General features: G+C 38.1%; 1 long non-coding RNA gene across 1 annotated transcript; it reads right to left on the minus strand.

Annotated features, from left to right (window-relative positions):
* Positions 1 to 2766: 2766 nt before the first annotated feature.
* On the minus strand, positions 2767 to 3199 carry LOC119884130. Its single transcript, XR_005440932.1, has 3 exons — positions 3160 to 3199; positions 2925 to 3026; positions 2767 to 2826 (listed from the first exon to the last, which is right to left on the minus strand). It is a non-coding gene; the product is annotated as an uncharacterized LOC119884130 (long non-coding RNA).
* Positions 3200 to 14197: the final 10998 nt, after the last annotated feature.

Consider the following 14197-nt stretch of genomic DNA (forward strand, 5'->3'; position numbering starts at 1 on the left):
GCTCATAGGAAGTAACAACAACATAGATACTGCTGAAAAAACAAAAAGGATTAAAATGCTGACACAATATAATAACAAAATCAATATACAAGTAGAGAAAGTTGAGTGAATTATACTCAAACATAAATATAGAGTTTCCTGGGATGGGTGCTTTTGATATTTTTATACATTTGTTAAATAGATGCTCTGTTGTTTCTACAGGTGCATCAAAACATTTGAATGTCACGGAAAAGTTAATTTTTTTCTGTTATTCAATTCAAAAAGTTAGAATAAAGACTTCAGAATAGAGAAAAGTCGACCTGAGAAGAGCTCTAATCAGCTAATTAACTCAGAACACCTGCAAATGTTTCCTGATCCTTTAATCTCTCAGTCTGGTTCAGTTCAAATAAACTTTTCCAAGATATTCTAATATTTTTTAGATGCTCCTGCACATTTATGTGCGTTTGTCGTAGTGAAACTACAATAGTGAGTTGCTTTAAATGCATTTAGAGAATTCAGCCCGCTCTTATCGTGGCTGCCACTTAAACACTTCCAGGTCATTTCACTCAGTTAGGAACCTTGTAAATACCCGATCAGTGCCGCCTGCTCGATTCAATGTTCTTCTCAGGAGCACTCATGGGATCTGTCTCCTTACCGGTGGGTTTCTACTAAACATAACCATCACAGCTCAATGCCTAAACTTAACAGACTCATATTCTCCACACTGCCAGGAGAGCTCAGAGTGACATGTGCTGGCCTGTGAACTTGCCTTTGGCTCTCTGTCCCAAACTGTGGAGTCGTCGGACAACATGGTGAGAGTCATCAACATACCCCCAACCCCTAACCCAAAAGCTCAGTAATGTTCTCAAACAGCTGCTCACTGTAGTAATGGCTTCAGTAAACAAACACTAACACAGATGATTTCACAGTGTGAGATGCAGAGAACTTAAAGTTTGACTTGTTGCAGTTGATGAAACTTCCCTCGATCTAAAACAACTCAGTGTTCAGGAGCATTATATTATGTCCCAGTCAGGACCTGCACAATAACATTAATCAGCCCCTACTGGCCTGAAGGGGAAAATATTCAGATTCAATACTAACCTGACCAAAACACACACATCTGTTTTTTCATAGAAGACATTTTGACACAGCACAGCAGGAAAACAGATAAAAACAAAACAATTAATGATGGCTGGATTCCATTTAGCTGCTTCAGTTTCAGAGTCCTGACAATTAAACACGTCTGCTGTGAAAAAGATCTAAAGGCTCCAACAGTCGTCATGCAGAGCTGCTTCTGAACCGGTCTAACAACCAGACGTGTTTTAAAGCAGATAAAAACACTCTGCTTAAATAACTAGTTGTGTCTTTGTGACATTTACATCTTCTCTTCTCACCTTCTTGAAAGATTCCTGTTTGAACGTATGAAGATGCAGATATTATTCATTTCAAGGGTTTATACTCACAAAATGTCCATTCTCACTGCTCTAACTTGTCTCCTAGAAATTAAGTTTGTTTACAACTAATGTGCCACAGTAAACACATGTTGAAGGAAACGTAACACAGACTGGATTTAGTTTCTGGTAACACACTGTAAAAAAGTAAAGTCACAAAAATTTTGATATTGAACGTAAGAGTAAAATGTTCCCTGATTTGTTCTTCAATCTTGCAAAATACAACATCTGCTTTCAGTATTATTAAACTTGACTAAGACTCTGGCAGCAGCTGGTTAAGGTCAGAGAAAGATGGTGGTCTGGTTTATTACAGTAAAAGTGACTTACAAACACTAAACAGCACGAGGCGAGACAAAGGCCAGTTTGAAGAAAAGAGTCTGCTGCTGCTTTTTAAAGGCGCGAAGAGACTGAGGAACGTAAGTCTAAAAAAAGCGTTCCACAGTGTTGGAGCCAATACTTCTACTGTTTTCAATCGAGCACGTAGAACAACCAGAGAGCTCTGGTCAGAAGACCTAAGTGGTCTAAAGAAAACAATAATAAATCAATAAACAAATGAATAAAATAATCTGATCTTTAAATTTTTTTGCGCAGCTCCTCTTCAGTTTATCTTTGATTTAATTGTGTGTGGGGGGTGCAGAAACCGTCACTATGGAGTTTTGGTAAAAGCTGAAATGGAAGTGCAGAGAAGTGTGTAACACTCTGTCTCCTTAAGGGGGCGTTCAAGTTGGAATTTACAACTGGAAACTGGGAAAATCCAACTTCATGTGTCAAATGCAGCATTATTACCTGCTGTTCTGACTCTGCCTGCCTGGATCAAGTAAAACTGAACTTGGTCTTTATATTTCCTGTCTCTGACACGTGGGAACGGCTTCACCACTGCCAGTTTCCTCTGAAACATGACAGTTAGAATAAACTATATTTAGATTCACACTGAGCCTCAAGTTCACACTTTGTATTTGTGACAATGACCCGTTTCACCACATGAAAGGAAGAAGAAGAAGAAGAAGGTGCAAAGAGCTCTGGAGGTGTTAAACCTCTACAGAAATATAGGAGTTAAAATGACTGCATATCAAACAATAACAGCTGATACAGAAATAACAGTAAAAACTAATACATGTTTAACTACAACACAGCACTAGCACATTAAAGTGCCTGACAGCAAGTTCATCAAGCTAAATGTCCCATATATTATCATAAAATAATTCAAATAATAAAACATTTATCAGTTCTCAGTGTAAATTACCTGTAATGATATGAGCTGTAACTACACTGTGGTCTCTTATTTGTTTGGTTAGTTGACGGTGGCGTAGATGTCGCTGGGATCAGCTGAGGCTCCAGCAGAAGAAGAGGAAGCTTTCACGCTGCTGTAGGTCACTGTGTTGTTGTCAGGTAGTCTCTGGTTACCTGGTAAATAAATCACAGAGAAATATTTCAGCTCTAAACTTACAGGTTATCTTAATCAGTGTGAACAAATGTTGGTGTGAATGTTCTCACCTCGAGCTCTGATGAGAAGAACAGTAATCACAGTAATTAGGAGGAGTTCAGCCACACGCATAACCAACATTATGTAGTCCAGAGCAGAACAATCTGCACGAGCTGTAGAACAGAAAAAAATCAACAAGAACTAAATAAAAGACTAAAATAAAATGTTAGATTAATATGTTTATTATGGGGAGAGAAAGAGGCTGACAGGAAGACAGAGAGACTCCAGAGAAAGATGAGTTACTACCTTGTAGTTTTGTTGAAGTATCATTAGTTGTTGTTGTGGCTGTAACTGATTTTGTGTTTTCAGTTGTTGTTGTTGTTTGTGCGTCACCTGCATGAATGAAATAACACAACCCAAGAAACTGTTGAGTTAGAAAATCCCTCATATTTACCATCTGCTGTCACTAAATGAGAAAGAATGATGTCATCTTAAAAAGTCATCAAATAAACAAATGTTTTGGTGGTTTTAATCATCTTGAACAGCTCAGCATATTCTCACCTGTTTTCTCACCTGAGGACTGAGGGCTGAAGGTGAACAGCTGCACTTCTCTAGAGTAACCATCTGTCACTTCACACTTCAAGTTAGACTTTGATTTGTAACTAAAATGAGAATCCAGGAAAGACACAGTGGTGTAGCAGACAGACTGTGATGTCTTCATGTCTTTATCTTTGTCCACATCTTTACCCTCATACAGCCACTTCACTGTGTGTATACAGGACTGTTCATATTTTGACACAGAGCAGTTTAACGTCACCTTATCAGCGTCCTTACGTTCAGTCACTGGTGAAGATGGAGATATTGTGAGAGAAAGACAACAAGAGTAAAGTTAACTTCATCACTGTGATCATAATTATTGTAATGTTTCAGTATATTGTTCTAACAAGACAGTTTGAGCTGAAAACATTATGATGGAAATACTCACTGATAATAAGAGACAGAAGAACCCGAGAGTCTGGAGCTTGATGTTGTCCTGATTTGTTGAACTGTTGACAGTAATAACGACCAACATCCTCGACTGTGACCTTCTTTATAACCAGAGAACAGTTCTCTGTAACACTCAGTCTGTCTGATTTAGATTTGGCGTTTTCACCAATCTGCCCAAGTGTAATCAGCTCTACTGCTGTGTATCCTGAATCACTGAAGAGCCATGTAGTATTTTCACATTCTTGCTGACCGTCTATCACATTTTCACAAGGCAAAGTGACGTCATCTCCAACTCTGACGGTGAAGGACAGGGGAAGATTTCCAGCTGCTGCTGTTGAGAAAATGATGAAAAATAAAGTGAAATGAGAAAATGTCTGTTATGTTCATAGTTAGTGACGATTATTTCTTTATCCTTAGTTTCCAAGAGTTCACTAAACTCACCACATTAGAAACAACAGATTTGGTTTTCTTAGTTAAATCAAATGTAGCTAATAAAGAATCTTTAATAATATTGATCAAGTTATTTTTTACAATGTGCCTTCCATTTATATATGTGATATATGTATTCTTACCTGTAAACTGAAGCACCGCTGGAAGAAATAAAGAAATACATTTGAACTCAACCATCATGATTCTCTGAGTCTCTCCTTCTTCTGTCTCTTGTTCTCGTGCTCAGAACTGTCTGAGTTTCTAAACTAGTGCTTTAGTAGAGAGACGCTGCAGCTACTTCCTGTGGTTAGGATGATGACACTTCCTCATAGTGACTTTCAGTCTGTTTTAGATTTCAGTCTCTCTGAATTTCTTGTCGATGTCCAAACAGCCAAAAACTCTGTTACAGTTTTCACTTTTACATTTTTGACATGTAGTTTTCTCTCATCCACAGTGACTGACAGAGACCCCAAATTCTTGATCAGCAACATGAGATGCAGCCATCAGAGTTCACACTTTGTTCATTCAGGTCTATTTGTGACAATGACGTGTTTCACCAAGCGAAAAGAAGAAGAAGAAGTTGAAGCTGTGAAGATTGTTACTTAAGATAAATGTTTGCAATGATGCAACTTGTTTTCTTCAGATAGTGTTTATTAGAAAACAGACAGGATCCATGGTGATGTTTGACAGCACACATGAACAGACAGGTGAAGAGTCAAACTCCTCTCCCACCAGAATCTGACTCCTGATGTCCATGGTGCAATATGGTGATACTGTAGCAGCTGCTGAAGAACACAGATAAGATGATATTTTACTGCTCTGAGATCTGCTGGTTCCTCATTTTATCTTTGCAGCTCTTTTTGTTCAGAGATCTGAAGAGGAAGTGTTTCTGTGATAAACATCAGAAACACAGGAGGTTTTCTTCAGGCCTTGTCCCTGTTACCATTTTCCTTCCAGCAGGTCGGCCTTGTCCTTATAATCCTTGTTTTTCCTGATGACGAGAATACTGTAAACTTTAGACAACCACTGCATCTCGTTTGTTTTTTGTACTTCTCTCTCTCTCTGTGCATGCTGGGAGTCTGGTGTTGGTGAGTGTGGCTGAGAGTTTGTGAGTGAGACTTCCCTTTTTCCTCCTGCTGTGTTTACTGTGTGTGTTTGGGTGTTTTTGGTCGACAGTAAGCTGTGTTTGTTGGAGGGGATGGCGTCCTCAGAGATGCCGCCCCTGTCTCTAAAGCATGGGGTGAGGGTGGTGCTGCAGCCCAGCACCACGGTGGATCAGGTCCTGCTTGCAGTAGGAGAACAGGTGGGGAACAGAAACATCTCGTGTGCCTCACGCATGAATAAAGTGGTGGTCGTATTTATGAAGGAGAAGGGGTTTGTCACTCAGCTCATAGAAAGCATCTTGGTTTTCTGTCTGCATCACTCGGGTCCCACCATTTATTTCTAATGAGATGTGGAGCAAGAAGGAAGGATCTCTGTGTTTACATGGTTATAAAGGTTTCTGTATGTCAAAGTGTGGATTTTAACCTGCAAGAAAGGATGTAACGGAAAGAAGCAAACGTGGAACGGTTTGTTTATACTAGCCTTGATGCAAACCAGGAGCAGCTACTTTAACAAAGATCTACCGCTGTTTGCTTCTTAACGATCATTTCAGTCGTTTTACCGATACTCAGCTACCAGTGTTGGGCAAGTTACTCAGAAATTGTAATAAGTTACTAGTTACTTTACCCCGACTAAGGAATTGAATCAGAATCATCAAGTCCTGCCTATAGGACTTAATCGAATCATGCGTGTTTTTGTGCTTTTCCTGCTTCAAAGGAAATCAGCATCTCCATAAAGCTCGTCAGCAGATGGAAGCATGAAGTGCTCTAAAGTCTCCTGGTAGACGCTGCATTGACTCTGGACTTGATAAAACACAGCGGACCAACACCAGCAGATCACATGGCACCCAAATGATCACTGACTGTGGAAACTTCACACTGGATTCTGTGCCTCTCCACTCGTCCTCCAGACTCTGGGACCTGGATTTCCAAATGAAATGCAGAATTTACTTTCATCTAAAAAGAGGACTTTTGCCCGGTGAGCAAAAGTCGAGCTTCTGACGTTTAAACCTTCCAGTCAACTTTCCATGAATATGATTTAATCCAGCACTCTTAATTTAATGTAATTCTTTATTCCAGTGGTCACCAACATTTTTGTTACTTAAATTTACTTTGTATCATTCAAGAAAGAAGATTAATGGCAATAACTTCCCGAGTAAATGAAACTAAATGCAGGTCTAGTCCATTTTATGCAGCATCACTATCACAATACCAACAGGCAAAACGTTTGCAGTAATGTTCACTCAAGTCAGTGTGATGCCTGTGATTGAAAACTGTCTGTGAGTTCTTTGTAGTTTGGCTCATAGCTGCAGCCAGCCAGTCTGAGGGAGTCTGTGAGGTGTCTGTCAGTAAGGCGGCTCCTATACTTTGGTTTTATTATTTTCATTTGTGAAAATGCCATTTCACAGAGGTAAGTGGATCCAAAGTAGGCACTCACTTTTAGTGCACATGCAGTGAGGAGAAGAAACTTCTCTCTACTTTCAAGTCCCCAAAAGTCTCTTGATCTGGCTTTCAGTTCTATGTCATTTTGTCAACACCACTTTGCAAAGCTAATCCTTGATGGAACTTGGCTGCTACCTGTTCTACACCAGTGGGCTGAAATGGGTTTGAGACAAATGCAGTAACCTCACCAAAACGCAGATTTAACTCCGTTGCAACTTTGTCCAGGTGAGCACAGTACTGCTCCGGGTGGAACGCATCCTTGATGGTTTGTGACATTTTTTCCAGGTTTGGAAAATATGTTTGTCTCCTGCTGGTCCAAAAACCGAGCTTGGCCTTGAACGCATTCACTGCGCTTATCATGTGGGACAGGGGTCGTTTTTTTCCCTGGATCTCAGTGTTGAGTGCATTCAGTTTTGCCGTTAAGTCCGTCAGAAATCCCAGGTCAAGTAGCCACGCATCATCTGACAATTCTTTGTGCTCCTCGTTCCTTGTAGACAGAAAAGTCTTTATCTCTGGCAGCAAGTCAGGGTCATGACGTGAGAGAAGTCCACGACTTTCCCAACCAAGGCCTGCTGATCAATTACGCAGTGATAATTCACAATGTCTGGAAAAGCAGGATCACTGCGGCACAGTGCTATAAAACCAGAGCGCACACCGCGCATTGCCGGAGCCCCATCAGTAGGGATTGCCACCAGTTTCTGAATGGGAATACAATTTTCATCTACGTATTTTTTTTGACCCCTTGTTCTGTCCTTCAAGTGCAGAAGAGTGAGAAAGTCCTCCTTCGTTGTAGAATCCTGGAAAACCATTCTGACAAATCCAACAAGCTGAGCTGTGTCCATTACAGCCAGGGATTCATCAAACTGCAGCGAGAAATATTCACAAAGTGACCGATCCACATCCTCCGACAGTGATTCGGCCCTTCTTGTCACTGTTGCGGGGCCAAGCGGGACGCTGCTGAGTGCTGTTTTGATGTCATCTTTGTGTCAGCAGTAACAGCCATAGCCTCCTTGATTAACTCACCGTCTGTAAAAGGCTTCTTATGTCTTGCCAAAAAGTGACTAACACGAAATGATGCTTCAAATTAGCTTTATTGGCATGAATGTGTAAGAACAATATTGCCAAAGCATCATACATACAACATAAGAACAACCAACCCCATACATTTCATTAAAGTAATTAAAGCATAAAGTAATCAAAGCGTACATGTGTTAAAAAAAAAAGAAAAAATATTAAAAATTAAAATAAAAAAATAAATAAAACAGTAAGCGTGTGTGTGTTAAAAAATATATATTAAAAATAAAATAAATAAATAAAACAGTAAGCGTGTGTGTGTAAAAAATATATATATTAAAAATAAAATAAATAAATAAAACAGTAAGCGTGTGTGTTTAAAAAATATATATATTAAAAATAAAATAATAATAAAACAGTAAGTGTGTGTGTTAAAATTTTTAAAATATATTAAAAATAAAATAAAGAGAAAAAATAGTAAGCGTGTGTGTTTAAAAAAAAAAATAATAAAACAGTAAGTGTGTGTGGTAAAAAATAAAATATATAAAATAAAATAAATAAAACAGTAAGTGTGTGTGTTTAAAAAAAATATATATATCAAAAATTCAAATAAATAAATAAACAGTAAGCGTGTGTGTGTTTAAAAATAATTAAAAATAAAATAAATAAATAATACAGTAAGTGTGTGTGTGTTCTTAAAAATAAAAATATATTAAAAATAAAATAAATAAATAAAACGGTAAGCGTGTGTGTGTGTTAAAAAAAAATATAAAAATAAAATAAAGAAAGAAAACAGTAAGCGTGTGTGTCTGTTAAAAAATAAAAATAAATTAAAAATAAAATAAATAAACAAAACAGTAAGCGTGTGTGTGTGTGATTTAAAAAAATTAAAATATATTAAAAATAAAATAATAATAAAACAGTAAGCGTGTGTGTGTGTGTGTTAAAAAAATAAAAATATATTAAAAATAAAATAAATAAACAAAACAAAATATATATATATCCATCCATCCATCCATCGTCAACCGCTTATCCTACGTACAGGGTCGCGGGGGGCTGGAGCCAATCCCAGCTGACATTGGGCGCAAGGCAGGGTACACCCTGGACAGGTCGCCAGTCCATCGCAGCAATATATATATATAAAAAATAAAATAAATAAATAAAACAGTAAGTGTGTGTGTGTGTGTTAAAAATAAAAATATAAATATATATATATATATATATATATATATATATATATATATATATATATATAATATGCTTCTGTAGCAGCCTTATGTCGAACAGCAGGTTTAGTGAAGAGCGACTGCTGGGCTGTCAACTCCAACTTTAGCTCCGCCACTTTTTTAGCACGGATGGCGCTCTTCGGTGGATAGCTGTCCCTAAAGGTCGGGTGGTTAGCATTGTGGTGCCGTTCCAGATCTCCTCTTTTAGTCAGTGCTTGTGTTTGCCGGCATAACATACATATACACTTGTCTTTAACTAACGTAAAAATGTATTCTTCTTCCCATTCTGGATGAAAATAGTAGGTTTGCGGCTTCTTTCGCGGAGCCTCAGCCATGTTAGCTGGCTGTAACCTAGCTAACGTAGCCCTTGCGTGCATCTGCGTGTGAAATCTGAAACCGGTGAGGATGACTTCTCTTAACTCATTGGTCAATTCAGTTGTACTTTTATTTTATTGGTCACTTTCATGCTCCTGTGAAGATACTACAGCTGGCTCAAGAGAGAGGGGCCCCTTACAAAAGCGAACTTTAATCGGGCATTTAGATGATTATGTAATTGTTTTATTATTATTTTCACGATCTTCAAGTCAGTTGTTTTGAAAAACAAAAACAAATGGTGTGTCTCTGATGGAAAGATGACCACAGACCCAACAGACAAGAGAAAGCATAATGGATTAGTAATTCTAGATCATCTTTGTATGTACTGGTAAATGGAAAAGTCTCAAAGATCGACATGTCGATCGCGACGGGTTGGTGACCCCTGCTTTATTCTAATTTTTTGAGATACGGATTTTTGATTTCTATGAGCTGTAATCTGTAATCATCAGGATTAAAACAACAAAAGACCTGAAACATTTCACTTTGTCTAATGAATCTAGAAAGTTTCACTTTTTGACTTTTTTGGATGCTCCTGTAGATGCACCAAACACTTTCTTTAATTTAGAGAAGTAAGCTGTTTTGAAAAACAAAAACAAATGGTGTGTCTCCGCCTCCCTGATGGAAAGATGACCACAGACCCAACAGAGATGAGGAAACATAAAGGATTAGTAACTCTAGATCATCTTTGTATGTACTGGTAAATGTACTTAATTACACTCCACTACTGGAAGTATTTCAAGTCATGTGCAAAAATATCAGTCTGTTCAGTAGATGTTGAGATTTCTTTGAATTAAAAACAAAAGAAACAGAAACACAGACTGACCTCACGATGGCGCTCTGGAGTCAACAGCCAGCAGAGAGCTCTCTGTCTCTCACAGTATAGCTTTGTCCCTAACTCTTAACCATCACAACTAAATGACCCAAACCTTCATTGAAATTAAACTATTTAATCTTCACCCTAAAACACTATTTTAAAGGTCTGTCCCAAAGTGAGGACCAGACAAAATGTCCTCACTCCCAAGGTCTCAAACTCTAATTGGTCCTGAAAATTATAATTACAGACACACAGAACGGGAGAAAGTCAATAATTATTTCAATAATCTTCAGGCTGCTCTTTGTTCAGCATGTTTGGAGATTTAAAATGTGTCTGTGGACGAACTGAACCTGGAAACTGTGGTCATGTTTGTCCTCACAACATAACATAAAACCATGAAACATTAAATACAAACATTGTAATGGTAAAATAAATCCATCCTCTGTCCTTTCCTAAACACTTTTCCTTGACTTTGATGGAAAACGTCATGAGGTCAAGGAAAGATGTGAAGGAGAATTCATAAAAGACAACCGCGGTGCTCAGAGAACCAGGCTGCACTTACACCAGCTTCTTTTTAACCAACTTTATTTATAACACGCGGAAGATGAGTACAGTGACAAACTCAATGCTGCTCACTTCAAAAGGTTTCCTGTCCAACACAGAATCACACCTCCTAAGAAAGGATGTTTCATTTGGTACATTTAACCATCAGTTAGGCTGCTCATAGGAAGTAACAACAACATAGATACTGCTGAAAAAACAAAAAGGATTAAAATGCTGACACAATATAATAACAAAATCAATATACAAGTAGAGAAAGTTGAGCATAAAGAGTAAAATGAGTTTCCTGGGATGAGAGCTTTTGATCTTTTTTATACATTTAAGTAGATGCTCTGTTATTTCTACAGTTGCATCTGAAAACATTTTAATATCGTGGAAAAGTGAAACTCAAATCAACTCAAAACACCTGCAAATGTTTCCTGATCCTTTAATCTCTCAGTCTGGTTCAGTTCAAATAAACTTTTCCAAGATATTCTAATTTTTTTAGATGCTCCTGTACATGTATGGGTGTCTGTCGTGGTGAAACTACAATGGTGAGTCGATTTAAATGCTGCTGTTGCAAGGAATTGTGGGACAGCATTATCACCTTTTCTTTCATAAAGGATGGTCCAGTGTAGCCTTTGCTAAAGGAGCTAAGAAAGGAAGCATTTAAAGGCCTTTAGTCAGCATTTAGAGAAAGCGACCAGCTTCTATGATGGCGCCACTTTAACACCACAGGGTCATTTCTGGATTCGGTTTCTGGTAACATACCGTAATGAGGGTGTAACCCAGGTTAATATTACCTTAAAATCAATATGTAGACAAACAAATAACATTAGGCATCAGTAATTTTGTGAGTTTATTTTGTGTGTATGGTTATTCTTTAATAAGTGCAGCGGTAACAGCCATTCAGAGGGACTCTAGCGCAGCTTGCCGGAGAGAAAGGAAAAACGGAGCGAGAGCAGTGAACAACAGAGAAGTCCGAAAACGAGTTAGGAGAGACTGAGAGAAAAGACTAAAAAAAACAAGTTTTGAAGACTGTAAAACATATTTTCTTTGAGATCTTTGGAGGATTTTGTGTTTGCTTTTTGTCCACATCACCAGATTCTGTTTTTGTTGCTTTGAGCAAAGATCTGGTGAGTGAAAACTACTATTTACAACGTGTAAATTAGCAAACATTAACTTTTCTTTCAAGCTGAATGTAACGTTAAGCCTAAAGTGTCAGTAGCTAAACTAAGAAAATGTGAATTATGTTGTGTATTTTGGGTTTTATTTGTGTAAAAGAATTGAAAAGCTACGTGCAACAGTCAAGTTTAGCCTGGTCAGTGAATGGAGACGAACGCCGCCGCCATTTTAGAGTGCGGCTCAGATTTAATTAAAAAGTTTAGGTGCTAGTCTTCTTCAGTTAATTTGGTTGAAGATATAAAAGACTGAAATGTGTGTATGTGTATTAGGGTGCCACTCAATGTAATGGCCATTTTTTCCTCCAACATTTTCCAGGTCCCACCTCCTCATTCTGTTCCTTATGATGCATAGTAACTGTGAGAAGTTTCATTCAGATATATTAATATTTACTGGTAGCTCAGTGGGCTCAATGTTTTTATATTTACTTTCATTGGGATAAAATGTTATTTAATTAAAAATTTCTCTACCAAAGTAAATTAATCCTTGAGTAATGAATTGTTTTTTATATCATTTAACTGTTAACTTTCATGTTCTGATTTGTGTTATTATTTGGTTTAAATACTATGTAATCAGAATAATATTTTTGGGTTAGCACTATTGCAGCCGTAGTCAGTAGTATAGTTAACTCTGTGCAGGGTCGCGAAGGGGCTGCAGCCAATCCCAGCTGTCATTGGTGAACCCTGGACAGGTTGCCCGTTCATCACAGGGCTAGCTCATAGAGACAAACAAGTCATGCACACGTTCACACCTAAGGGCAAAGAGTCACCAGTTAACCTATGCATGCCTTTGGACAGTGGGAGGAAGCAGGAGAACATGAAGAGAACCCACACAGACACGAGGAGAACATGCAAACTCCACAAAGAAAGGCCTGGGCCTCGATCCACAGAACCTCTTGCTGTGAGGTGACCGTGCTAACCGCTGCACCACCATGTCGCGTCTGTGTGTCATGTTAATCTTAATTATTCTCACTTTTAGCACCACCTACCAGTTATTTTCTGGTACAGTAAAGGAGGATTCTTCAAGAGAGGTCAGTTATCAAGAGCTTCTTCTGCAGCTGTCGCTTCTATTTGTTGGAGCGCAGTGCGGACGTAACATTTAGTCTCTCAGAGCTTTCCAGCTGGCTCGGTGATCTACAGTCTGAACATTTTACGGTTTCCCCCCCCAATTCTGAATGAACTGTCACATATGGTAAATGGGCTGTAACACCTTTCTAGTCTTTTCAACCGCTCAAAGTGCTTTTCACTACATCACATTCACCCACCTATGAGCAGAGACCCAACTGCTCAGCAATTTCAGGTTCCCAACCTTCCTTTAAGGGGACGGCCGTTCTACCCTGAGTCAAAGCCGCCTACTTATGCCACTGCAACACTTCCATAATTAAGGTCTATCTGAAAGTCTATCTGGTTTACATGTGGTGCATGTGTTTCGTCCACTTCATAGAAATCTGCAGCTACTCTGTGAGCTGGAGCGCTAGCCTACAACAAAACACATGTAGCTGTTTTTTAAGCTGCAATACAGTCACTCTCTGGACACTTATGAATACTTAAGTGTTTATTATTAACTTATGAAGTAACTGATAGCAGCTATGTGTTTTCTTTTTGAGGAGTTTGACATTATTTTAACTTGTGATATTAAAGTTAATATTACATGATAAAATCAGAAAATGTTGAATATTGTAAAACTTTGTCAGTGTTGAACTACCAGTAAAAATTATTATAAAACATTAAAACTTTGTCAACTTAGTTTTTGTCACATTATTAACACATTTGGGGGGTGGGAAGATGAAATTTAGAAACTTAATTTTTGAGTGGCACATTAATGTGTATTGCCTTTTGTAAAACAGGCAGGTTTTTTCGTCGTGAGGAGCGCTCGGTGTTTATGCACGTGAAGCCGGTGTTCTGTCGATTTATGCTGCCTATCGAGATGTGCTACTTAGCGGTTCTGTGCACACTACCCCTGAAATGATGTTATAATACAATCAAAAAACTGAAGATGTCATAATACTGTATAAATATTAAATAAATTTAATAAAAAAAGAGTTATAACTTTATGGGATTAGAAACATAAGGTAGCATTTTTCGATAGGGCAGAGCGACTTGACAGACTCTGTCTTATCAAGCTTTACTAAGATAACATGAAAACTTAGAGCTGATTTAACTCAATGAGAAAATTAGGAACTATATAACAACTTAAAGGATCCTAAGTTGGAAATTATTTTGAACTCAACTAGG

Source organism: Micropterus salmoides, unplaced genomic scaffold (assembly GCF_014851395.1).
Source record: "Micropterus salmoides isolate LMB-PRFRI ecotype aquatic unplaced genomic scaffold, ASM1485139v1 Ms_hic_scaffold_3203, whole genome shotgun sequence".
In the NCBI taxonomy this organism is placed as follows: Eukaryota; Metazoa; Chordata; class Actinopteri; order Centrarchiformes; family Centrarchidae; genus Micropterus; species Micropterus salmoides.